Below are 25,207 nucleotides of genomic sequence, written 5' to 3' on the forward strand. Positions count from 1 at the left end.
ACAATTGGTGGTTTAGTGTTTGACTATCTGAAATTCCTCACAGTATAAAGTTATAGGAATGCATGTCATGTTTTAAACTTGGGGTCAATCAACACATTAAAGTATGGAGTACTTAAACCAACATTTCATGCAAAAAAAGGCTAGCAGTTGTTTAATTTAAGATGCCCTACAAAGAAAACCTTTGCCAAAATTTTTAATTATTTATTTATCTATTTATTTATTTGTCATTCCTTGCATGTTTGGTCATCAAACAATAAACACCTGCTTGGAGCCAGGCTTTATTTAGATGCCACAATAAAAACTAAATAAATGCACAGGGCACAGCCTGACTTCTAAAGGAATGTAAGCCTTGCAGCAGACAAAAAAAGAAAAAGAAAAGGTAAAACACAGAAACTTTAGAACAGACCAGTGAGTGCATAAGATTTTGAAAGAGTGACCTGGACACCTAAGAGTCGAACACAGACCTGTCCAGGATTTTCGCTGTTGCTCACACCCTGGGAAGAACCTTTATGGGTAAAGAGAGTCTCTTCTCTGGCAGTCTCTTCTCTGACATTCCTGAATCTGTCCCACTGTTATCTCAGTCTGTGGTGTAAACCCCGGACAGTTGGAGCTCTTTATTGTAATGCAAGTATCTAACATTAAGCTTTTGATTGCAGAACCATCCACTTCAAAGTCAGCTGTTTCCAATAAACACATTGCCAGCTACACAACTAGATGAAGAGCCAGGCTTCCCATCCTTGAAGTTTCCTTTGCTTGGGGATCTCTGGTTGACTTATTGTAGATGACTGTCCTTTTGACCACTTGTTTTTCCTTTCCCACATTTTAATTCTCACTCTTCTGTTTTAAACTCCCCAGTAAAGAATGAACCTGTGAACCCTAGTCACCCCACCCTCGACCCCCGTAAAAGCAGAACCTTACGCCCATGCTCGCTTTCTCTCTCTCTCTCTCTCTCTCTCTCTCTCTCTCTTTTTTCTCTCTCTTAAAAAAATTAATTAATTTTAAAAATTTAAGAAGAATTTCAGGAAGCAAGAAACAGCTTGGACAATTGGTCAAGATACAGGACAATCCGTATGCTCATAGGAGAACTGGAGAAACAGTTTCTGTTTGCTTTGCAATACACTAAATATTGGATGCATCAAAGTACAATGGTACAATGAGACCTTCTTTTCTGTGGTTACAACTTGGGACATTTAAAATACATTCCTTAGAACAACATGCAGAATTTCCTCTTGGAAGTGGTGGCTTCCTGGTCTGGAGAATTAAATAAAAAACATTTGATGAGAACTAAGAGGTAAGTGAAACACAGCTTTAAAAAAAAGCAAATACGGAGCCTAACCCTATGAGTTACATTTGTCCCTGTTTTTGCTAGTACCTTCTACCCAGGAGACATTTTTGAGAGATTTAGAAAGAGTGGTGGTTGAAGGAGAAAATTAATGTTACAGGCCCGTAATTGCCTTGATAATTCATAGAATAAATTCTTAGTTATCTGATGTCAGGCATGACCTTGATATTGAAACCACAGGTAATCTCCAAATCCCTTTTTAGTTAATCACCTTGAGTCCCTGAAGTTTTGGCCAGAGCCTCAGACAAAGGCTCAGCACTTTGCGTCTCAGCACTTCTCCCGAGTGAGGGACTGATGCACAGTGATGAGCTGCCGGCTGCAACGGAAATGAGACAGGATAATGAGGCAATTGTGAGTCTGCCCTCATTGACATTGTATATTTCTCCCAGTGATCTGAAGCAAGTCCACAAGAAGAGAATTTGAATGCTGTCAGCAGCCACTGGTTTTCAAGTTGGCCCCTTATCACACGAGTTTAATGAACACAGAGAGCAGGCTCCGTGTGTGCTGGGATGGGAAACTGGTACTTTGTTATTATGTTCCATTGGACAAAGAACAACACAAAGCAGTGACAAGAGCCAAAATCTGGTGCCAGCCGACCTAAGGAGCCTACCAAGAGCAATATGCATGCTCCATGTCCCCCTCCCCTCTGTTAACACCTCACAGAACTCTCCACAGCATGTCACACAGCACAGCAGCCAGTCCTGTGCACCCATGAATGGCAGAGTACCTTCTCAAAACGCGTTCTGGGACTGGAAGAACTAACATCACCTGAAGCTTGTTGGAAACGCAGAATTTCAGGCTCCATCTCAGATCTGTTGAACCAGAATCTGTATTTGGACAAAATTCACCAGTGATTTCATGCATGTTAAAATGTGTCACGCACTGGTTTCAAAACTGAATCAATTGTGAAAAAAAGGGAATTGGAAAAAATATTTCCTTATAATCAAGAAAGTGAGGTACTAACTACAATGGTGAAACCAAAAAACAACAACAACAAAAACTAATTGCAGAGGAGATTAGAGCCATCTCGTAAGCAAATAGCTTGGTGGCATCATTCTTAAATGTAGGAACCCAGCCTGTCTCTGACTACTCCAGGGTGGAGGGGGATTGCAAAAGTCATATAGAGAAAGTACTTCATCGATGTTTAAATCCAGAACTGGTGATTTCCACTGCACCAACCAAAGAGATCGTTGGCATGAGCCTCTAAGGATGACAAAGTGAGAGTCCAACATCACAGGTGAGAGTAACAACTAGAGACCAGCAGACCTGAGTTCACTTTGCCACAAGCATTCAGCAAGTCTTAGCTGTCGTTATTCTGTTTATCCACTGGTCCTCACACTCTGTGAAAAAGACAAGACCATTTGCTTCCCCATTTTAGAGATGAATAAATCAGACTTTAGGGAAGTGGAGACTCTCCGAATGTCCCGTCTGTAGTGCTGGTGGCAGTGCTGGGTCTCAAGCTCAAGCTTCAGTTTCTCTTGTGCTGTGTCCTTTATTGCCACAACGGACAGGCTCTCATGAATGTTAATTAAGGATCTGATTCAGAGCAGTGATTACCACCAGGAAGGGGCCAGATGGACAAGCAGACAGCCATCTGCCTCCTACCTGGGTCACCTGCCCCCAGGCCCCTTGTTAGGAAAGAGTCACTAGTCAAAGGCAAAGATGTATCAGGAAAGAACATCTCTGCAAGCAGGAATGCAGGAATTAGCTTATCAAATGACTTGTCCAGACATGAGGGACCAAGACCAAGAAGAAGGTTTTATGTGTGGGTAGGTTTTCTCAAAGTGAAGCCACAGGGCACAGTATTCAGCTTTGTGTGACAAGAGGAAGGAGAGAGGGAGCAGGGGAGAGCTGTGACCATTTCTCAGACTTGCCTTGTTTTTCATGGCCTTGATAGGTTTGAAAATCACTGGTCAGGTACTTTATAGAATGTCCTTCACTTGGAATTTGTCTGATGTTTTCTCATGATTAGACATAGGATATGGGTTTTTGGAAAGAAGACCACAGAGCTAAAGTGCCATTCTCATCAAATCATATCAAGAGTATACTGTTTAATCTCTGCTGATGTTAATCATGTTCACCTGGCTGAGGTTGTCTTTTTCAAGTTTTTCCACTGTAAAATTACTTTTATCCCCCTTTTCAAGCTTTATTCTCTGGAAGGAAGTTATTATGCACAACCCGCTCTTAATTAATAGGGAGTTATGCTTCTAGGCCTTGAGGGCAAAGTAGTGTGGAAGGTTTGTCTACTCGCCTCCATTTATTAATTCAATACTTTGTTTATATCAGCAGGGACTCATGGACATTTTATAATTTAGGTTATAATCCCATACTGCTTTATTTATTTTGTCTCTCAAATTGTTTCAGGGTTGGTCATTAAAAGCCCTTCTATTCAATTCCCATGTTGCCTTGACATAGCTCCATCATGGTGGATTTTTTTAAGCACTTCCTTACTTTCTGGTTCTACAAGAGGCCCCGGCTCATTTTGTGTACTTCCTACCTGAATCCTAGAATGAGCCATTTTTCCAACACATCCTGATTCCTTTTATTGGAAAGTGGAATCAGAAACCAAGATCTGGGGGCTGGTTCTATTCACAGCTACTGGGGCTTCATTTCTCAGCTGACTGGACAAGGAAATAAATGTGTGTGTGTTAACTTGTATATACACACATTCCTAAATATTTCTATATGTAACCATCTGTATCTATATTAAGTTAAACATGAGTTCATACTGGTGTCTCCACTTTTCTCTGTTATTACCTGGATCATCTAGCCTTCTCCCACCCCAACAGCGAGAACCCTAACAGCACTCATTTTTCATCTCTTCATTTCATTCTGACTAGCTGCTTCAGAGAGGACCCTCTGCTCAGCAGAGTCCTAAAGAAACTTCGAATCTCTCATATTTTCGCTTAAATGCTCTCTTGATTTTCTCAGGCTCCTGCTACTTCTTCCCAAACTTGATAAACATCTTTATAATTATTCCAGGATTTCACACATCCAAAGCATAGGAAAATGGTAACTAATTCATTTAACTGGCAACAAATCTGACCTCATATGAGAGATATCATTTTCACAGTCAAAAATATGGGGGTTCTAATTGTTTCTGTCTTTGTCTATTATTAGTTTTAATTTCTTTACTCTGAGCTCTCACCTTGCCTTGTACCTTAATCGTGTGTAAGTAACTCTGTCGAAGGCAGTGATTTATCAATGATCTAGAATTGTCAAATATTTTGCCCCTGCTTTCCACAGTCTCTGCAGATGGCACCAGGGTGGTCAGGATCAATTCATGGCACCATGAGGAGGGGTTAGCTTCGGCTCACCCAACCCGACCTGTGTCTCCCGATCTCACTCACTGCTGATGCGATGATCCCATCTGTTTCTCTTTGTACCCTGGATCAACTCCCTTTTGGATAATTCCTGGAAAGGCCTTAGCAAAAAAGAAATATGAAATTATTCACAAACAAATTGTAAATTGTATAGCATGCTGCTTGTATTAGTTAAGCTTCCTCAGTCAAAGGTATGAGAGGAGATATTTGGAAAATATTGATGTGGATTTACATGCGCATTACCTGATCTTCTCCGTAGTCAGCCAAGCTGTTCACCTTTCTTGGCAGCAGGTGGGGAATGAGGTGAACAAAGACGAAATTGGATTCTTAGAGAAGGAATGCAAAGAAAGGTACTAGTCAGCTTTTGACATTTTAAAGCAAGGCAATATGTTTGAAAGTCTAAATTTGTTTTGTTCCCATTTTTCATACCAGCCTGATACAGAATTTTTCCATGGTGTAATTAAGAAGGCCATAACACTTCAGGCAGAAAAGAAAGGACATAAAATAGAAGAAGTAAAAGAGAAACCCATGTCTTTTAAGCCAAGTCTCTTGAAGACAGAATGTGTGCTGAAGGCAGAGAGAAGAGAAGCAGAGGTGGAGAAGTTACAGTCACATTATATTTTTCTCCTCTCCCTGGGCTGAAACCCTGACAAGTTAAAGAACAGTTAAGGCAGAGGGGTCCTGGCCAACTATTTGGAATCCGGGAAGAAAGTCACCTGGTGGACCAGACACCCCAAGTCCATAGAACTTGGGGATTGGCCCCCCCCAAATTAAAGCTCAATGGTACATCACAGTCATAAAGAGGCAACCAGAGCTCAGATCTCCCAAGCTGCCCTCTCTTTCTAGCGGATATGTTGGAACCCAGGAGCTTCCACTGGGTCCAGAAAAGGGAGAGCAGAAGGTAGCTGAGTCTGAGAGCCAGTTTTCCAACCATGAGATCTATTATGGTTAGGGTGACTCGGCAGAGAAGAATGGGCTCTACTCCACACCCCATCTTACTCCAACCAGAAACCAATGGAAGGCATGCAGAGGCTCAGTGGATGTTTTAGAGCCATCATTGGTGAGGTGAGGTTGGCAGCCAGGAAGCAGTGGAGCCTCTGCCAAGCCTAGAGAGACCAGATTGCAAATAATATCAGCTTTGACTTTGGACACAAATGCCACCAGGGCAGGCATCCATCTAGTGGACAAAGAATGTTGCCATGGAAACAGGAGACTGTCATGGATACCAGACAGGTCAGCCAATATTGAGTAAACTCTAAGAACCTTTCCCTTCCCACTGGCAAGAGGACACAGTAAGTCACAACCCTGTCCCATTCACTAAGAGTCATCCTGATAAGGAGCAGGACTGTAGTCAGAAATCTGTGGGACATATTTTTCACCTAAGGAGACTAAGCCTCATTTAAAAGGAATGCTTGAAAGTATTATTAGAGACTAGCTCTTCAAGATTGTCCTAAAATAAAATAAAATTTTATGTGGCAACTCTGATCCATAAACTCCAACGAGCTTAGTCAAAAAAGGAAGTTTTATGGAAGACTCCTGGGCAGCTCACAGAGTTGAAGGAAGAACTTCAGCAGGAGCCTGGGGCGGTGGTGGCAAGAGAACTCTTTACTGGTGGAAATGGAAGAGGGACAGCCCTCCAGGAAGGAGAGATGCTGTTACTAGAAACAGAGGGGAGGGATACTAAACAGACAAATATAACATATGCCCACAGCTTTTCCCTTAGTAAACAAGGCAGCATGGTCCAGGACATAATCATTCATCCATTCACTCATTCATTCATTCAACAGCTATCTATTGAGCTGAGTGAAGAGAAGTAAGACTACTAAGTTGAATGAGTCCTGGGCCCTGGCTTCAAGAGCTGACAATCCAGTGGGAGGGGCCAACAGGAGAAGCTGCATTGCCTACGTAAAGGGCAGAACAGTCTTACAAGCAGAGAACAGCTGCTGTTGTAAGAATGAAAGAAAAAAATAACTACTTCTCCTTGGAAGCTTCAGGAAAGCTTGGCATTTGATCTGTGCCTTGAAAGTGTGTTAGTGAAAAAGAAATGAAGGAGGGTATTTCTTTAAGGCAGAAGCATGAAAGAAAGCATAGAGGTGAGAAAGATAGTACTGTACACCATTAAGTAAATGCCAATAACCAAGCATGGTTATGTTAAAGAACAAAATTTAACCAAATAAATTTGAAGATCTAAGTGGCTTTATCAAGAATCAAGCAGCATCCCATGTAGAAACTGGAAGGGCACTCTGAGAGGTTGTAAAGAATGGAAGGTTTTTATAGAAAGAAGGATGTAGCAGGGGAGTTATTATCAAAAGAAAAGAAAAGAAAAAAGAAAAGGTTATTTTTTGAGCAGGACATTTTTGTGGAGGGATAGAATGGCAAGGGTTCTATCATGCATATTTCCTCTTATTCCTGTGAGGGGCAGGGGTAGAGAGGTCCCACTAGACAGATTACCTCATTGATGTTTACCAGAATGTTCCAGAGTGGTTGATTAAGATTACATTTCTAGTAAAGGTCAACACTGCAATTAAGTTAGCTATTAAGTCTAGGTATGGTATCATGGGCTTTAGCAAAAGTGACACCGTTTGGGGGCCTCTGGTTTTCTCTTTAACAGTTTTTGTGAAGAATTATTGATGACATGTTAAAGATAGGAATCTAGAAAGAAATGCCAGAAATAGAACATCTTAAATAAAGGCAAATGAGTGTAGCTTCATCCTATAAAGCTTCTCAGTCTTTCGTTTTGGAATGTTCACTTTGGCAGCAGTGTGGGGAATGAATTTGGGAAGGAAGAGATGAAAGAGTCTAGTCTGTGGAGAAAAGGACTAAGGGGGGTGAATAGTGCAATAGAATGTTGGAGCTGTTGGAGGAAGTAAGGGCATTGCCAAGTGTCTTAAATCCTCTGCAGCAGCTTATCAAAAGGCAATTCATTAATAGACACCCTGGATCTCTCTGCACTTGACTTTTCAAGGGGTAGAATCCGATCATTATTTCCCTGGCTTTTTCTCACTAATCTCTCTCTTGATGGGGCACACCAACATGCAGATGTACCTTGGCCTCTCTCATCTCTGAAAATATTCTTTTTTTAAGAGTTCATTTTTATTGTATTTTTTTCCATTACCATTTATCCTCCCTATACCTTCTTCTACCTCCACCCACCCCTCTCCTAAAAATATTCTTGATGCCCTAGTCTACAACCCAATCTTTCTGTTCCCCTTCCTTACAGGGGCTTCTTTCCTCAGGGTCTTCTCATGATTGCAATATGGCCACTGTAGTTTCCACCATCCTGTCTGCCATCTGAGCAAAAAAAGGGAAGAACGTAGCTGAGCCAGTCCCTTTAAAAGAGATTTTAGAGAAGGTCTGCCTAATGCCTCTACTTATAGCTCACAGACTTCCCCAAATGGCAAGGGAGGACGGAAATCATAGTTTGTTAATTAACCACTTTTTCTGTCCCAAGAAAAGGTTAATAAAGAATAAGGAGAAAATGGATATGAGGTAGGCAACCAGGAATCTCTGCAGTAATTCCTTTGATTCCCTTCTAGTACACCTGCATTTCTCTCAACATAATTTCTCAAAGGTGATAATAAACATATATCACTTCCACTGCTTTACTTTCCATTCTTTCTTTCACTAATCTGGGTTTTAGCCATATGTTACTAAATTTATTGGACAGACCACTCTTTTTTTACACTCAACTTCTCTGTAGCATTCAAATATTTCCCTATGAAATACTGTCCTTTCTCTCTCAGATTCCTCGTTGTACCAATCTATTTGTTCTCCTACACCACTCCTTATTCTCTCACCAACTCCTTCCTCTTTATTCAGTATTATACAATTCAATTTCAGGCTTCCTGCTGTCTTTCTTCTCTTCTCTCTCTACAATCCTCTCCTAAGTAATCTCATCCAGTCCCATGGCCTTAAATACATCAGCTTTTCAATCACTCCAAAGTTCATATCCCCAGACAAGTCCTTATCTTGATCTTCAGTCCCATGTATGTAGTTGCCTACCTGGTGTCTCAAAGCAGTTCTCTCATAAGCTTAGATACCCAAACTGAAAGTCTTATATTCCTATGATGTCCACCCAAACCTGTTTCTACTTCAGTTTCTCCCTTCTCACTAAATGTAACCTCTGCCCATCTGGTTTGCAGGCCAAAACCCAGAAAAAAATCTATTTTTGACCTCTTTGTCTCTCTCGCCTCACATCCATCACCAAGTTCTGCCAGTTCAACCACAAATATTTGTCAATATATTTTTATTGCCAGTGTCACCAGCCCAGTACATGCCTCTTCACCTCTCTCCTAAACTACTAGGATGTCTTTCTAATTGTTTCTCTCTTCTTCACTCTTGCTCCCCTTCAGTCAAATCTACACAGAGACCTAGAGAGATCATTTTAGTATTTTAATTTGGATTGTGTTATCTCTATTCAGAATCCCACAATACCTTCTTTTCACAATTAGAATAAAGTTTACTTATTAATAATTTTTATTCTTTTATTTTTAGATTTTTTTTATTTTTTGAGGGAGAGGACAAGAGGAAGAAAGAGAGGGAGAAAAACATCAGTGTGTGGTAGCCTCTGGCATGCCCCCAACTGGGGACCTGACCTGACCTGCAACCAGGCCTGTGCCCTGACTGGAAATAGAACCAGCAACCCTTTGATTTGCAGGCCAGTGCTCAATCAACTGAGCTACACCAGCCAGTGACACATGTTAAAATGATAATGTGTTGGATACATTGAGTTAAATAAAACTATTAAAATTTATAAAAAGAATAAAGTCTAAACTCCTTACCTGGATTCTCCAGCTTTTCTTTTACCTTATGCTCCAGGCAAATTGGTCATCTCTCAGTTTGCATTAAATTCAAATTCATTAAATTATTTGTCATGTTAGAAACTTGGTATTTGCTGTTTCTTTTGCCTGGAATGCTCTTCCTTCTGCTCCTTACATGGCTGGCTTCTTCTCATCCTTCATGGTTCAACCTAAATATCAACTCAGAGAGACATTCCTTTGTAACCCTAAGGTAAGACACTGCTCCCCACTGTTGTCTACCACAGAACCCTGCACATTTCCAATATGGCACTGACCTGAGTTCACAACAGTTGGCAAAATTTTTAGTTGAAAGTTTATCATTCATTACTTTACTTGTACTTGTGGTTTATTTCCCTTCTCCAGATTATATACGCTATATGTAGTTAGCACCTGCCACTCATTAGCTACTCCATAACTAAATGATTGCTAAATGAGTGTTTGGAGCAAAAAACTAAGCATATAATATCACATTTAATTTTTTCAAAAACTTGATAATTTAGGTATTTTTATCTCCATTTCATAAATGAGTAAACTGAGGTTCAGAGAACTTAGGTAACTTCACAAAGGATTCCAAGAGGTAAGTAGAGAAGCACAATTCAAAGTCAGATCAGGCAGGTTCCAGACCCTCTTCTTCTAGACCCTCTTCTTCCACACCAGGCTGTCTCCAATGCACCATCTCTCTAGGACATTCATCACACCACTGGGTCATTTTTGTGCTTTATAGTTGACCAGAATGTCAAGAAAACAATACCAGTTGCTTAATACGAAACAAAAATTGGAAAGTCATTCCAGATTCCATTATCTTCCCACAAGTAATTGGGACTAATTAAAAATTTGATTTGGAAGGCAGGAAGAAATCATTTTAATTAGCAATGGAATATACTTTTCCTCAGCAACAAGTCTAGAATCTCAATTTATGCTGAAAGAGGCCCTAATTAGCAAAAAAAAACAAAAACAAAAAAATGCTGCTTCCATGAAGGATGGAGAAAATACTGACATTGGCCCAGGTGCTTTACAACTTCCTGAAGACATTCTATATCTCCCAAGGACTGAAATTGTCTGTTATCACCAGTTTTACCATAAATATTTCCCATTAGACTGGTTGAGTTTTTATCTTCTTTTATATTGATCTGAGTAAGAAGGTCAGGAAGGGCAAAGTTAGGCTAGAAAGCAATAATTATATTTCCCCTTCATTTCTTTTTACACTTGCTATCTATGTTTTATCATTCTTGACACTATAATTAGCATTTTAACACATTGCATTATGGGTGGCGAGAATTCTCATCATTTCTAAAAGGCATTTAAATTCCCCGGTACTCAACGTGTTAACAACTCTAAGAAGTCTTGCTGTTAAGAAACCTTTTTATTGTGGTTTTTATGAGTCAGGAATTCTGTAGTCAATATTTGCTGATAATTTGCGTAAGGATGATCTCCAAAGTTGGCTACCAAGAACTCCTCCCATGCTTGTAGGCACATGCTGTTCCCCCCATCAGCAGATTTTCTATCTCTTTTCCCTTTGAATCTAAGATGACCTTGTCATTTACTTTGCGACAAGAGTTATGCTATACCAGTTCTGGGTCCTGTTTTTAAGAGGTGTGACAGATTCTTCTTTTGCTTCCTGGGAACTTGGCTGCCCTCTAAGAAGTTCAATTACTCTATAGGAGAGAAAGGTCCAGTTAGAAGTTCAGGGACCTTCCCAAGATCATCTATCTATTTGTACTTAGGGAATAACCCAGCTCTCCTGATTCCCTGTTGAGCGCTTTGCCCGTAACACATGCTACCACTGATCTACCTGTCAGAGTTCCTGTTGCTAATTAATGGTTGGTTAATTTGACACATTGGGATTTTAAGTCATTAAAGACTAGAAACTTTAAACTATCTAGTTTAATCTAGACTCATAATTGTACATTTATTTACTTTTCTAATTCTTCCCATTGGGGGTTTTCCCCTTATTCGTGTAGAAGCTCCCCACCTCCTCATGATAAGAGTTGAAGAACAGTAAAGAGCTCACTTCCTGGCATCAATTACTCAGAGTTCAAGTTCTATCTCTACTCACTGGCTTAGACAAATTCATTCCTCTCTCTGAGTCAACTTTCTCATCAATAAAATGAGGATATAAAAATGCCTGCCCATTATTTATCAGTATTTTTGTTCTGTTATTATTATTTTATCACTAATAACGTTTTTTATTTTCTGTTAACCAGAATTAAACTACCAATTAAAACTTCTGATTATCACAGGATAGCCAGTATTACCACTGTGAGTTAAATCGTCGTCGTCGGCAGCCGTCCGTCTCGAGAGACGATGGTGTAGCTTCTTAAGAGTCCATCTGCACCGCCGAGAATGGTTGTGCAGTCCGACTCGGGAGTGACACGGTATCTGTCTCCTCCCGTGTTGAATCGACATCTTGCGATGACGCTGGAGTGTCCTCTCCAGTGAAACTGAAGCTACAGAGCCTGGGCAGGGTGATATGGAGGGTCTGCTGTTGCCCATGCAGCAGACCCCCCCTCTCTTCGCAGCTGAAGGGTCCAAGGGAAAGACGGAGTCAATACAGCTTGGCTTCAGGTGCGCCGCAGGAGTTGCCGGTGTTGACTACAACGTCAAACCGCCTTAGGGACTCCGGCTCCGGATTTTCTGTCGGGGTTTACTCCCTTAGCCTTTCCCCTGAAGAGGTATGCCGCAAGGCAGTGGAGGTTTTTTTTTTTTTGGAATCAGAGTTTTCCTTCTCTGATGTGCCCTGACTGGAAGATCGAACCAGCGACACTTAGCTCGCAGGCTGACGCTCAATCCACTGAGTTAAATAATGCTAACTAAAAGACAAGAAGATTTATGTCTTGATTCACCTGAATGGACCTCTGTACAAAAATGGTTTATGTTTGCTAGATTTGGGGAGATACTAGAAAGAACCTGAATTCTCCTATCATTGTTTATAGTAACTTCTAAGGAGGCGCTGGCCCAGAGACCACCCCTTCCAGCTTTGATGTCCTGAAACTCTATAGACCAGCAGTCCCCAACCTTTTCGGTACCAAAGACCAGTTTCGTGGAAGACTATTTTTCCATGGGCTGGGGGGCAAGGGTTTCTCAATTATTCAAGCACATTATATTCAAGCTCACCTCCTGCTGAGCAGCTCCGGGTCTGCGTTGAGGACCCCTGCTAGACATTCTCCTTCCTCCGAAAATCCCCTGCCAAGGGGGCTCCTGTGGGCACCCAGATCTCTGTGGGCTGTCTAAGACTCTCCCCAGTGAGATGATCTAGTATGCATAGATGGGGGGAGGGCAGCTTTAATTATGATAAGAAAGTTATGAAATTGGGGTCACGGGCCAATCCATAATGCAGTAAAGGGTCTTACTGATACCGGCACAGTACCAAAGAAAATGCCTGAAACCGCATAGGTAAAGCTGCGCTGCTAGCACAGGCTGTAACAACAGATTTCCCTACCCCCTGGGCAGAGATGCAGCGGGACAGGGCTCTACACAAAGTATGCATGAGGCTAGTGAAATGTCTGGACAAAATGAAAAGCCATCCTATTCCCTTTGGTACATGGTACAGGAGAAGGTGCTGACCTGTCAGCCTAGCCTTGGAAAAAGGGTATGATTGGCTGGGGTGCTGGACCCTTCTGAAGTGCATGGAATTTTAGGTTGTGAGACTTAAACAGAGTGCTTATGGACTGGCAGGCCCTGGAAGCTGCACGGCCGGGCAGCTGGAAGCAGGGATGGTGGCTGGTGGCACATGCCACATGCACAGACTGCAGAAAAGAGCCTGAAGCCTGGCAGTATGGGGAAAGAAGCTGAGCTGCTGGGAAGACGACTCAGCGCCTGACTGCAGTTTCCCAAAGAACAGCATTTCTAAATGGGAGAAGAAACTGCAGGCACAGCCTTGGATCGGTCTGGCAGAGGGCAGCAGGGTTTTTCCTCTGGGTGCTCTGGAAGGCGTGGACTCTGAAGCAAAAATCTGCCATTCTTCCGAAATTGTGTAGCTTTTGAAAAAACAACCTCTTTTTCACCAAACCTCTGCCCTGGCACTTGCCTAGGTGGGGGCAGGCAACAGAACCCAAATTTCTGTTTGGTAACATTGTCTCTTAGCATTCCCCTATCCATCACATATACCCACTTCTATAGTCCAACCAATGGAAGGCTCTAAGTATTGGGTACCATGACACCGACAATTTTATTACCTTCCTCCTGGGACCCCCCAACAGTATTAAAGTACCACTTCTAAACCCTACCTGCTTTTGAACTCTTGTCTGACCAGTAACAAATCTCTCTCCCCCTTCTTATTTGCTAGTGTGGTATTTATGAAACTTTATGGTTCATTCCCAGTAAAATATTGAGAAGAAACACACTTCGTGCTACAAAAAGTAACCTCAAAATAGCTCAAGTCTCTTACTTGTATTATCTCAACACTATGAAGGGAACACGGAGTTGGAGGCTCATAATTTTTTTAAGTCCTCTTTCATTCTTTGGCCCATAGGCATGCACAACGGCGTGGGGATTGGCTGTAGGGGTGAGGGGTGGGCTAAGTGGAGAGGAGGAAAAGGGGAAAATTAGGACAACTAATAGGATAAACAATAACATGTTTAAATTAAATCCCCCCTTTTATTAAATTTTAAATCCTCTTTTATTCTCTCCTCTCCACTTCTCTCCCATCTTGCAGCTCGTTCCTTTTATTTCTTACACCTCTTCCCGCCAGTTTGAATCAGCCTCCTTGCGACTTACTGCTTAGAATTCTCTTTCCCCTTACACCAAAATTCTCCAGTATTGTAAGTAGAACCCCATTCAGTGGTGGGGAAGATGACCAGTGGGAGCTTTCAGACTTTAATAAATGCATCTCTTGCCCTGGATGGGTACCTCAGTTGGTTAGAGATATGCCAAGGTTTTGGGCTAAATCCCCAGTCAGGATACATACAAGAAGCAATCAATAAATGCCTAAATAAGCAGAATAATAAAGTCAATCTTTATCTCTCTCTTTTTTCCCTCAAATCAATAAAGTAATTTTTTAAAAAATAGATGCATCTCACCACAATAAGCAGAGTGACCAGAGTTTTTATCCAGTTTGGCCAACAGTTGAGGGCAGTAGCCATTTTGAATATCAGTTCTTAGCTTAGCAGAAAATATTAAACAAGAATGCTTATTTTCCCTTGAAATTGCCCAGCTGAGAGAATAAGAGTTCCCATTGCCCATCAGAAGAGACTTAGTCTCCACTTCCTTCTCTGGCTACAATCCAGGAGGGTGAACGCAGAGCTGAGGTTGGGGGAACGGGAGGCAGAAAGGTTGAAGTCCAGTTGGGGCCAACCACAAAGCCAAGCAGGGTGACAACTTTGGTGGTAACTTACCCCTTGCATAGTGTGTTTGTTGTGTTAATCCCAGTAAGGCTCTCTGTTTTATTTTTCCTCTGAAGACAAAGAAGTTGACCTTTAATTTTATTTCTGAAAACCATAATGAGGAAGGTCTAGTCACGGATGGAAGAATAAATATTTTTGAGGAAGAATAAATATTTTTGAGGCAGGATAGTGAGAAGCTAGGAAAATTTCTTGGTCAGTGGAATAGAGAAGCTGAGACAGATTGCTGAACACAATGGTCAAGCAACTTTCAGCCAGGTACAGAGGGCAAAACTGGGAAAACAAGGACCTTGCCATCAGGGTATCATTGCCTTCCTGGAGAGAACAGCCATGCCTCAGCTGTATTTCAGGTCCAGGCCCAGAAAAACAGCAAAACCAGGTGGGCAGTGCCAGAACCAACTGTAATGACTAAAGACCCCCTGCCCTGTCACTGACCAATCAGTAGAGACCATGACCCTGAAAGGGCACACCTGGAGGACTGATGAATATTCTACTGAAACCACTCCCCTCCCCCCACTTCCCTAAGGATTCTGCCTTCAAGAAAAAGATAAAAGCCTCAAGACAAAGGACCCGGGGCCAGCTTACTCTCCCTCTGTGCAGCAGCCCTTATCATTCCCTTTCCCTTCTTCTTCCCCCACTTCTTCCTTCACAGGCACAAGACTCCTAAACTGTAAGGCAATGCACAGCTGGCAGCTTGTCCCAGACCAACCCCCGAACCTGTCTCCAAAGCCCCCTTTTCTCTGACTCCCAGTGAGCAAGAGCAGCCCAACCTAGGCTCTCCTGTTGCTTCCTCTACACTAACCCCTTCTTTGTTTTACTGTTCCAGCTTTAGTAAATGCGTCCTCATAGTCACCTGGACTCCTTTTGTGAAATCTTTCCTACATGAAGTCAAGAACCCACACACTACAGCTGGCCCTAAGCAGACCCACTCAGCACCAGGCCCCTGGCCAGTAACATTTTGAATAGTGGTCCTCCAAATAGCAGACACAAAATTGCATATCCAGCCACTTAAAATAGTGTTTTGAAGAATATTGAATGATATAGGGACTGCTCACAACAAAAAAAGCAGGAAACAAATTGTATAGACTATTATACTATAATCTTGCTTATTTAGAGAGAAAGCATGAATCTGGAAAAAAATTAACCATATATATCTCTGGAGCTGGATAATTTTAATTTGTGTTTGTATTTGTTCCTCTCTGTATTTCCAAACATATTATTTTATGGAAAAGTTTTTAAAAATAAGAACAATTAGTAAAACCTAACCCAGCTAGTGAGTCGCTCTCCAATGGTCCACAGGTGCTTAAGCACGTACCATTCAGGCTCACCTGTGCATGGAGCTGCTCTCCAGGCTCCCTAAGCTTCACTGTGGGGTCCGCACCAGTGCCCCCCATCAAACCCATCCTCCATTCTAACCAGCATCTGTTCCCACAGCCCTAACTGCCTACACTGTGCACTTCCAAGGAAGATGTAAACAGGGGTGGCTGAGATGAGCAGCAGCTATGCAAAGTGCAGAAGGGAAGTGCAAAAAAGCAAGTGAGTACACTCAGTGAGGGTAGAAAATGACAGCAGGATGTTCTCGGTCACATCTGCCCCGGTGGGAAGGTACAGGGTAGCGTCTGGAGAAGCCTCCTCAAATATAAACTCTAGGGCGTCTCTGTGCAAAGCTAAGTTTGGAGGCTAGATCTCCATGGGAACAAATACAGTCCTTATCTTCAAGCCTTTTTTAATGAAGGGCAATTTGACAACATAATCATCTTCATTAGTTCTGTAAAAGTTTTCAGAAAACAAGGCTGGTGGCCAGGAGAACTTGAGAAGCCCAGGCTTGCAGATTTGGTGCCTGATTTTGTCAGCTCACCAGATAGCACCATCTCTCTGGTCTAAACTCATACAGATAAGCTCATAAGAGACCAATAGACTAACAAGAATGCCAATTCATAGATTGACAATTAAGATGACATTAAATATAGAGTTATGATTGTCTGATTCACCAATTCTGTTTCTAGGTACATTACCCAAGAGAATTGAAAACATACATCCACATTAAAACATGTATGTGAATGTTCATAACAGTCAAAACATGGAAACAACTCATATGTCCATCAACTAATGAACAGATAAGTAAGTGCGTTATATCCATTCAATGGAATATCATTAGGCAATAAAAAGGAATAAAGTACTGATATATGCTACAACGTGAATAAACCTAAAAACTTTATGTTACGTTTAAGAATCCAGACACAAAAGGTCAGATATATTGCATGATTCCATTTATGTCAAGTGTCCAGAATAGGCCAATTAATAGAGACAGACAGTGGATTAGTGGTTGTCAGAAGCTGGGAGGAGGGAAGAATTGGGAGTGACTGCTCACAGGTACACAGTTGTTTTGTGGGTTAACAGAAATATTCTGGAATTAGTGGTGATGGCTGCACAACCTTCTAGATACAAAATAATGAATTATATACTTTAAAATGGTAAATTTTATTTTATGTGAAAATTTATGTTAAATGCATTTCATCTCAATTTTTTAAAAAATTAAAATGATGGCTGCTTAGAGTGCAAGCTCATGTGACCATTTCACCCTCCAAGTTCCCAGGTGTGAACTGAATTATAGCCAGAATATTCAACAAGCATGGATTTTGAGCAAGGAGTATTTGTATGGTTTAAGTGCTTTGAAATAACTGAGAGTATTTACTTGGTGGGCACATAGGTGCCCATAGCTCACCTCCACCCACTCATATGAGCACCAGTGTGAGCAGAAGGATCAATTTTAGCCCTTCTCTGCTTCCATCTGGTGAGTTTTTTAAGGTATTATAGAATGGGCTGGGATTATTCAGGCCTTGAGCATGATGGAACCTTCAGATAATGTCATTCTTCTCTATATCTAGACAAGGAAGGGGTAGGCAGAACCAACAAAAAAGAGGTGTTAAATATGGCAAACCTTACAGCAATCCAGCTGTAAACAGATGGTGGTCTGAGGCCTGATATCCCTGTTTAGTGTAGTCAATCTTCTGTGAACACCTGTGACTCATCTGAAACCATTTCAAATTTTTGGGATCTCACTATTTTTTTATTGTTTATGCTATCACAGTTGTCCTGTTTTTTACCCCTTCACCCCCCCACTCACCCAACCCTCCCCCCACTTCCATAGTCAATCACCCACACCATTGTCCAGGCCCATGGGTTATTCATATATGTTCTTTGACTAATCCCTTTGCCTTCTTTCAATCAGTCCCCTCCTCACTCCCCTCTTATAGCTATAGGCCTATTTCATGAATCCATGTTTCTGGTTCTAGTTTGCTCATTAGTTTATTTTGTTCATCAGATTTCCCTTATAAGTAAGATCATATATTTGTCTTTCACCAACTGACTCATTTCACTTAACATAATACTCTCTAATTCCATTCATGCTGTTGCAAAAGGCAGGAATTCCTTCTGGTTTCCTGCTGCATAGTATTTCATTGTGTAACTGTGCCACAGTTGTTTGATCCACTCATCTACAGATGGGCACTTAGGCTGTTTCCAGCACTTGACTATTGTAAATAGTGCTGCTATGAACATAGGGATGCATAGGTTCTTTTGAATTTGTGTTTCAGGATTATTAGTGTATATTCCCAGCAGTGAAATCTCATTATAAACAGCCAAAACTTCTGAGGGAGCATCTGGCTGAGTCAGGGACAGCCCCTTGGAGGGTTGGGGCTGGAAACAGCCATTATTCTGCATGGTGCACAATTAGCCTCAATGAACCTTTTATTTGGTAACAGTGGGCTAGTTGCTGAAGAATGATGAATCAAGAAATATCCACTCAGGTGGCTATGAAAGCAGTTTCTCTCCTATTAATGGGTCTGTCCTTTCAACACAGTTGTGATTTCAAGCAAAGGTATCTGACCTAAGGAGAAGCATCAGCAGAAAGAAATACATTAAGAAGTTAAGTCAGGGCCAGATACAGTATATGACATTCTCCATATGATATCATTTCTCGTTTTGTGAAACCGATCTTCCCATTTTTCTTTTCTTTTTTCAGAATGGGAATACATTAAACTGGCATTTATTTAGATGCCTCTCTTACAAAGAGCTTTCATATTGATTTGGTTTTTATCATCCCTGCTTAATTCATGTTCCCCACACTTAGCTTCTCTCCCACCTTGTTCCATTTCTTTATCTCCTCCGTTTCTTCTGGGCCTCTTTCCACAAGGGATGCTTACAGAATTAACTGCATCAACATGGCTTTGGAGAGCTTTTAAAAGTTTCACTTTTTTTCTTAACGTTTAAGAAAAATAGATTTCTCAAACTATAAGAAAAAATAATTTTTTAAATCCTTCACTTTTAAATATTAATGAAAACTTCCCAAGAACCCAAACATTTGCACCAGAGCCAATTGCAAGTAGAAATAACTTTTAAAAAAATATGTCATTGTGTTTCCCCACCCATTTTTGTGCCTCTGTTTCCATCTCTGTTTGCTGATGGTAGGTCAGAAAATTTTGTTTTGCTCTACAAAAATCAACAGCCACCTTGGAATAGTCATGGTATAATTTTAGGCTAGTTATAAAGAATTAAATCATCATATACATTTTATAATTGAACTCATGTCTGTATTAAAGTGTTTTCTGCAATCCCATCTCAGTTCAGACTCATTCTGCATCACCATAAGAACTTATATCCCATAATAATCAGAATTGTTAGATAAATGAAATAAGGAGAAACTAGTTTACTACTTGGTTGAGGTGTTTGGTTTTTTAGATTGTGTGTGTGTGTGTGTGTGTGTGTGTAGATATCAGTTAAATACATGCCTTCTCATTTCATGACCTACATTCTACTCATATAGGGCCAAAAATTTCAGATTTCAGAGTCACCTATCTCCTCTCAATTTTTTTTTTAATGTTTATTTATTTATTAGAGAGAGGGGAAGAGAGGGAGAAAGAGAGGGAGAGAAACATCGATGTGAGAGAGAAACATCAATTGGTTGCCTCTTGTATGTGCCCTGACTGGACTGAACCCACAAACCAGGTTTGTGCCCTGACCAGGAATCAAACCAGTGACCTTTCACTTTGTGGGATGACAACCAACCAACTGAACCACACCAATCAGGGCATATCTCCACTCAACTTTAGTCACCATATGACACTTCAAGATCAAGTGTCCCTCCGCCAATCAGCCAGCATTTCTACATCAAAGATCATAAGAGGGGTGAAAAGATTTCTTATTTTAAGAAGCACAGCCTTCCCTGGTATTGTTTGTATATGTTCTTACAGCATCTTGAACATTTTCCTACATTATACCTCACTGTATTCTAATGACCTGTTTAATTGACTCTTCTAGACTGAAATAACCAGGCGGACAGGAACCATATCTTATTTCTTGTTTTAGTCCTTATGCCTAGAACAGAGGAGATGCTCAATAAGTAACAAATGCAGGGAACAGAGGAATTACTGCATTTAGAATACATAGGTTCAGAGAATGTCAGAGGTAATTCAAGCTAAAAAATAATTGAATTGACCACATCATTTGTAGAAATTAGACACAGATTGATACAAGCAATTCAAGGCATAGTAGAGCAACCAGTCTTTTTTCCTAAACATTTTTTATTATTAAAAAATTTTATACATAAAGAAGAGTTACCCACACAATCATATAATGAACATTAGTATACTTACAAGCTAAATAATATGTTGACAATTATTAATATTTAGCCATATTTGCTCTATCTATATCTATAAAGATTTGTAGATGCTTTCAAATAGTTGTCATATTTAATAAAAAGACAGTCTTTATAAAGAGAACATCTAAAGCAAAATCATTAAACAGTCATTCAGTTGCCCATGGAATGAAGGGCAGATCCCTGAGAGAGGCTTTCCAGGCCTTCTGTGATCTTGATCTTATTAACTTCTTTTAGATTATCTGTTTCTGCCCCCTCACTTCATATCTTCGCCAGCTAGGCTGAACTGCTTTAAATTTAAGGATCAGCATCCAGCTTTCTCTCTCCTTCCTCTAGGTCTCTGAACTTACTGTTCCATTTGTCTGGTACATTTTACCCCGATACATCTTCGTCTGGTTAACGCCTCCTTAGCTCCAGGTATTCCTGACATGCTCAGGCTGCTTAGGACTTTCCACCACATGTTCCCCCTAGTACTCCTATTAGAACACTTTAAACATGACATCATAAGAAATACGTATTTGGGTTCTGCCCCTCCTTCACCCCCACCCCCCACCTCCAGCACCCCACCCTTATTTTCTGGCAACAACTCCTAAAACCCCAGGAATCTCCAAACTGAAAAGTACCTTTTTTCTGACACTTTTCCATGACGAAGGGCATAGCCTCAGGATGGGACCTGCTTGCCAGGGGAACCAACCCTGCGATTAGAGAGCGAGAACTTTCAGTTTCACTTCCCAGTCTCTGTGGATAGAAAGAGGGCCTGGAGGTTAAATCAATCACTAATGATCAATAATTTAATCAATCAAAAAATAAAAATAAACCAAAAGTCAAAAAAAAGAAAAGAATAGTCAATCACACCTCTGAAATGAAGCCTCCATAAAAATAAAAAAGTTTTTAAAAACTTCTCACTGTAAACAAATAAATAAATAAAGTTGAAGTCTGGCACCACTTTCCATGGATACTAATAAAAAAGAAAAACCTTAACTAGAGAGGTTCAGACTGCTTCTGGAGTTGGTGAACAGGTAGAGATGCTGGGGGTTGGGGGTGTACCTGGAAAAGAAATGGAAGCTCTACATACGCCTTGCACTGTGTATTTGTTCTATCTGGCTGTGTCTGTTATAATAAAATAACAGTAAGTAAAGTTTTTGCTGAGTTCTAAAAGCTAGTCTAGCAAATTATCAAACCTGAAGAGAGGTTGTGGGAGTCCCCAATTTATAGCCAGTCAATCAGAAATACAGATTACAACTTGGGACTTGCAGTTGCCATTTGAAGTAGTCTTGAGAGACTGAGCCCTTAACCTGTGGGATATGACCTTAACTCAAGGTAGACAGTGTCAGAATTGAGCTAAATTGTAGGACACCCAGTCCGTGTCCACAGAGAACTGGAAAATAGCTTGGTGTGGACATCCACATATCTGGTGTCTGGTGTTAAAGGTAGTCAGGGAAAAGCAGGAATTTTCCTTAAGCTGGTGAGTAGGAAAAGCAGGGGCTCTTTTCTTTTATATGGCATATGTCTCTCTCCACCATTATCCCTGACCCAGATGATAAGAACTGTATTTCACTTTTCTCTGTGTCTCCACACCTGACCAGGGCTTTCCACACAGTAACTGCTCAATGAATACTTGTTGAAAGAATAAATTCATGAAGAAGCACTACACTAGGTAAGCATTATAGAGCTGGAGGCACTGAGTGTCCTTGGCAAACCCTTCTCTAGTTTGGCCTTATTTTCCCCATTTGTGCTCAGTGATCTTCAACGTTTGTTCCAGACCTCAGCTTTCCATAGTATAGAAGGGAGTAGCTTCTTCAGTTACTAAATGCCCAACAGTTCCTACGGCAACCACAGGTTCTATGGGCCCAGGCACTACAAAAGTCCAGAAGCCCTCCCTTTTCCCAGAAGATATCCAGAGGCAGATTATATAATGAGTCTTCTCTTCACCCCAAGCCTGTTTTGAGGCCCCCAGAGATTTAACAAATGGTTGCTACCAAAACAGCATCCCTGTCTGAGATGACCACTCCTGAATATACAGATTAACTCCTGGTGCATTCAGGACAGTTTCCCAATAAAAGCTGACTCAAGGGTGGGGGCGGGGGTGGGGGAGCACCCGGAAGTAACATTCGGTATAAACTATGGCATTTGTAGTGAGCTTTCACTTACACCAGCTCATCTGATGCTCGTGTAAACTAAGGGAAGTTATTGTTATCTCTATTTCAGAGATGAGGACATCAAAGCTTAGCTTAGAGATTTAAAAAGATTTGCTGAGGCCTTGGCCAGTATGGCTCAGTTGGCTGGAGAGTCCTCCTCTGACCAAAAGGTAGCAGGTTTGATTCCCAGTCAGGGCACATACCTCAGTTGCAGGTTTGATTCCCGGTTCGGGGTATATGAGAGGCAACCATGTGTCTCTCTCACATCAATGTTTCTCTCTCTCCCTTCCTCTCCCTAAAAGCCATGAAAAAATGTCCTCAGGTAAGGATAAAAAAATATTAATAATTAAAAGTAAGATTTGCTGAAATTACAGTTAGTTGCAAAAAGGGTGATTTAAAGCTAAATCTGATTTCAAAGATTGTGTTCTTAACCACTGTTACTGCTTCACAAATAAAGCAGGTTCCAGTGAGACCTTAGCACTATATGTTTGGAGAAAATAGGATTTCTGGAAATGACCAGGTATCGGGGCCTTACCAGAAGTCTGACCTCCAAATCTAAAAGATAATTTAAGACTGTCTGGAGCTGACTCCAATGAGCAGTTGGATGGATAAGACAGAATCTTAGGATATACCAGGCACTGGCATAATTCAAAGTCACACAATTATGAGGACAGTCACATCCTCCAAAACCTCACTTCTCACCTTTAGTTCATTTACTTCCTGTGAAAGACCCATGAGAAGCAAGTTATCATACTCATTTTACAGATAGACACTGAAGCTTTAAAAGGTGACTTGTTTAAAGCTAAGTAGCAAGTAAGCAGTTGAAAAAAAACTTGTTCTAGATCTTCTGATTATAATTCCAGTGCCCCAAGCACTAAAATTTTTATCCTCTCTAGTCACAGAAGATATAGCCAGCATAGATGATAATGGTAATGGACTCCATTTACTGATACTTATGTGTCCAAGAGGCTGGAAAGTAAAGGTACTCTCCTAAGATTAAATATTCTTTTCTATCCTCACATCCCCATGAGTAGATATTACTGAAATCAAGTGAAGTATGATGTTGTGATTTATAACAAGAAATATACGATTGGCCTTTGACCCATTTCTGGCACAAATCTTCTAAAATCCTTGGTATTTCCTATGTGATGAGAGCAATAAAGATGGTTTTTGTTATGTTAATAAGGTGACTTTTGGATTGAATTTAAGGATGGAGGCAGGTAGCTAAGGGAGCCAATCAAGTGATTGGAGGGTTGGAAATTCCAGTCCCACCCCCTGACCTTTAAGAAGGAACAATGGGTTTGAGATTGAATTCAATTGCCAATAGTTGATGATTTAATCAACCATGCCTATGTAATAAAGCCTTCATAAAAACCTAAAAGGACAGGGTTCATAGGGCTTCCAGGTTTGTGAACATGTTACCAGACAGGCACTGGTTACCATATTATTCAACAGGGCATTCTGTTACTAAGGAGGGAGGGAAGAATGGATGATAGAGCAAGCAACCAACGAGTTCGTCAAATTGCTATTCAAGACTCAGAATTAGTTTTACCTCTTCCTTGAAGCCCTTCTGATCACAAAAGCCTCTGATCTCACCTTCCTCTGAACTGTTACCACACTTACTAGTGGAAATTTTAGCATGTGCTTTACGAGCTTCTGTATTGTTTATGTGCCAGAAATGACAAGCATAAGAAAGATGTGGGACAGGTATATCTGGGGTGTAAAAATGGCTATGGATATTTTTAGATCTAGATCTAGGTGTAAATAATGTCAATGTAAGAAATGTCCACACCTATAAGAACATATAAGAATTTTTATGAGTTTATTTGAGCCAAATTATCTACAACTGCCAGGATGCAAAATCTCAATGGATTGAGAAAATACTCTAGATAATGGCAGTCTCAAAGCAGAAGGCATAAGGGGGTTAAATGAAATCCACTGGCGATAGGTCAAGAAGGTGGGAGAATGCAAAGCTGGGAAGTCTCTAGGATTGGATAAAAAGTAAAATGAATAGACACATACTTCTTTTACTTTCGTGAGTATACAATAGTTAACGATCAACAATTAACACAATAACAATAACAATGATGGGCTTGTGGTCTCTGCTCTGGTGAGGTGGTTGTGCTTTGAAGGGTCCAAAATGAAGGAAATCACATTAATATTCCAAAGGCATGTTATCAGGTGTGTCATCTTAGATGCAAAAAGACAACAAACAGGCTCAGTTAAGATGAAGATTGTCCTTTGTTTGGGAAAAATACTGCCCTAGATCATAACTACCTGCCATGAGTGGCTTTTAGTTAGAAAGTTTTAATTTTAGACAATCCTATATGGTTACTTTGGACTTTGGGTTTGTAAGGCTGCCATGCAGGCCTCCCCTGAGCTTGTCAGGTTTAGTATGGGGCCCTCTTTTTTGTCCATAATAAAAATATAAATATAAACTTTCAGATGCATAGCACAGTGGTTCAGAAAAAGTACAGAATTTGCCGTCAAACCGAGACAGTTTGAAGCTAGGAAAACTCCTTAGCAAATGGAATGAGGAAACTGAGACAGATATTTAAATAAGGACAAGCAATTTACAGCGAGGTAATAAATTGCAAGGTCTTGTTGTTA

Source organism: Furipterus horrens, unplaced genomic scaffold (assembly GCF_987537825.1).
Source record: "Furipterus horrens unplaced genomic scaffold, mFurHor1.1.pri manual_scaffold_2, whole genome shotgun sequence".
NCBI classification, from domain to species: domain Eukaryota; kingdom Metazoa; phylum Chordata; class Mammalia; order Chiroptera; family Furipteridae; genus Furipterus; species Furipterus horrens.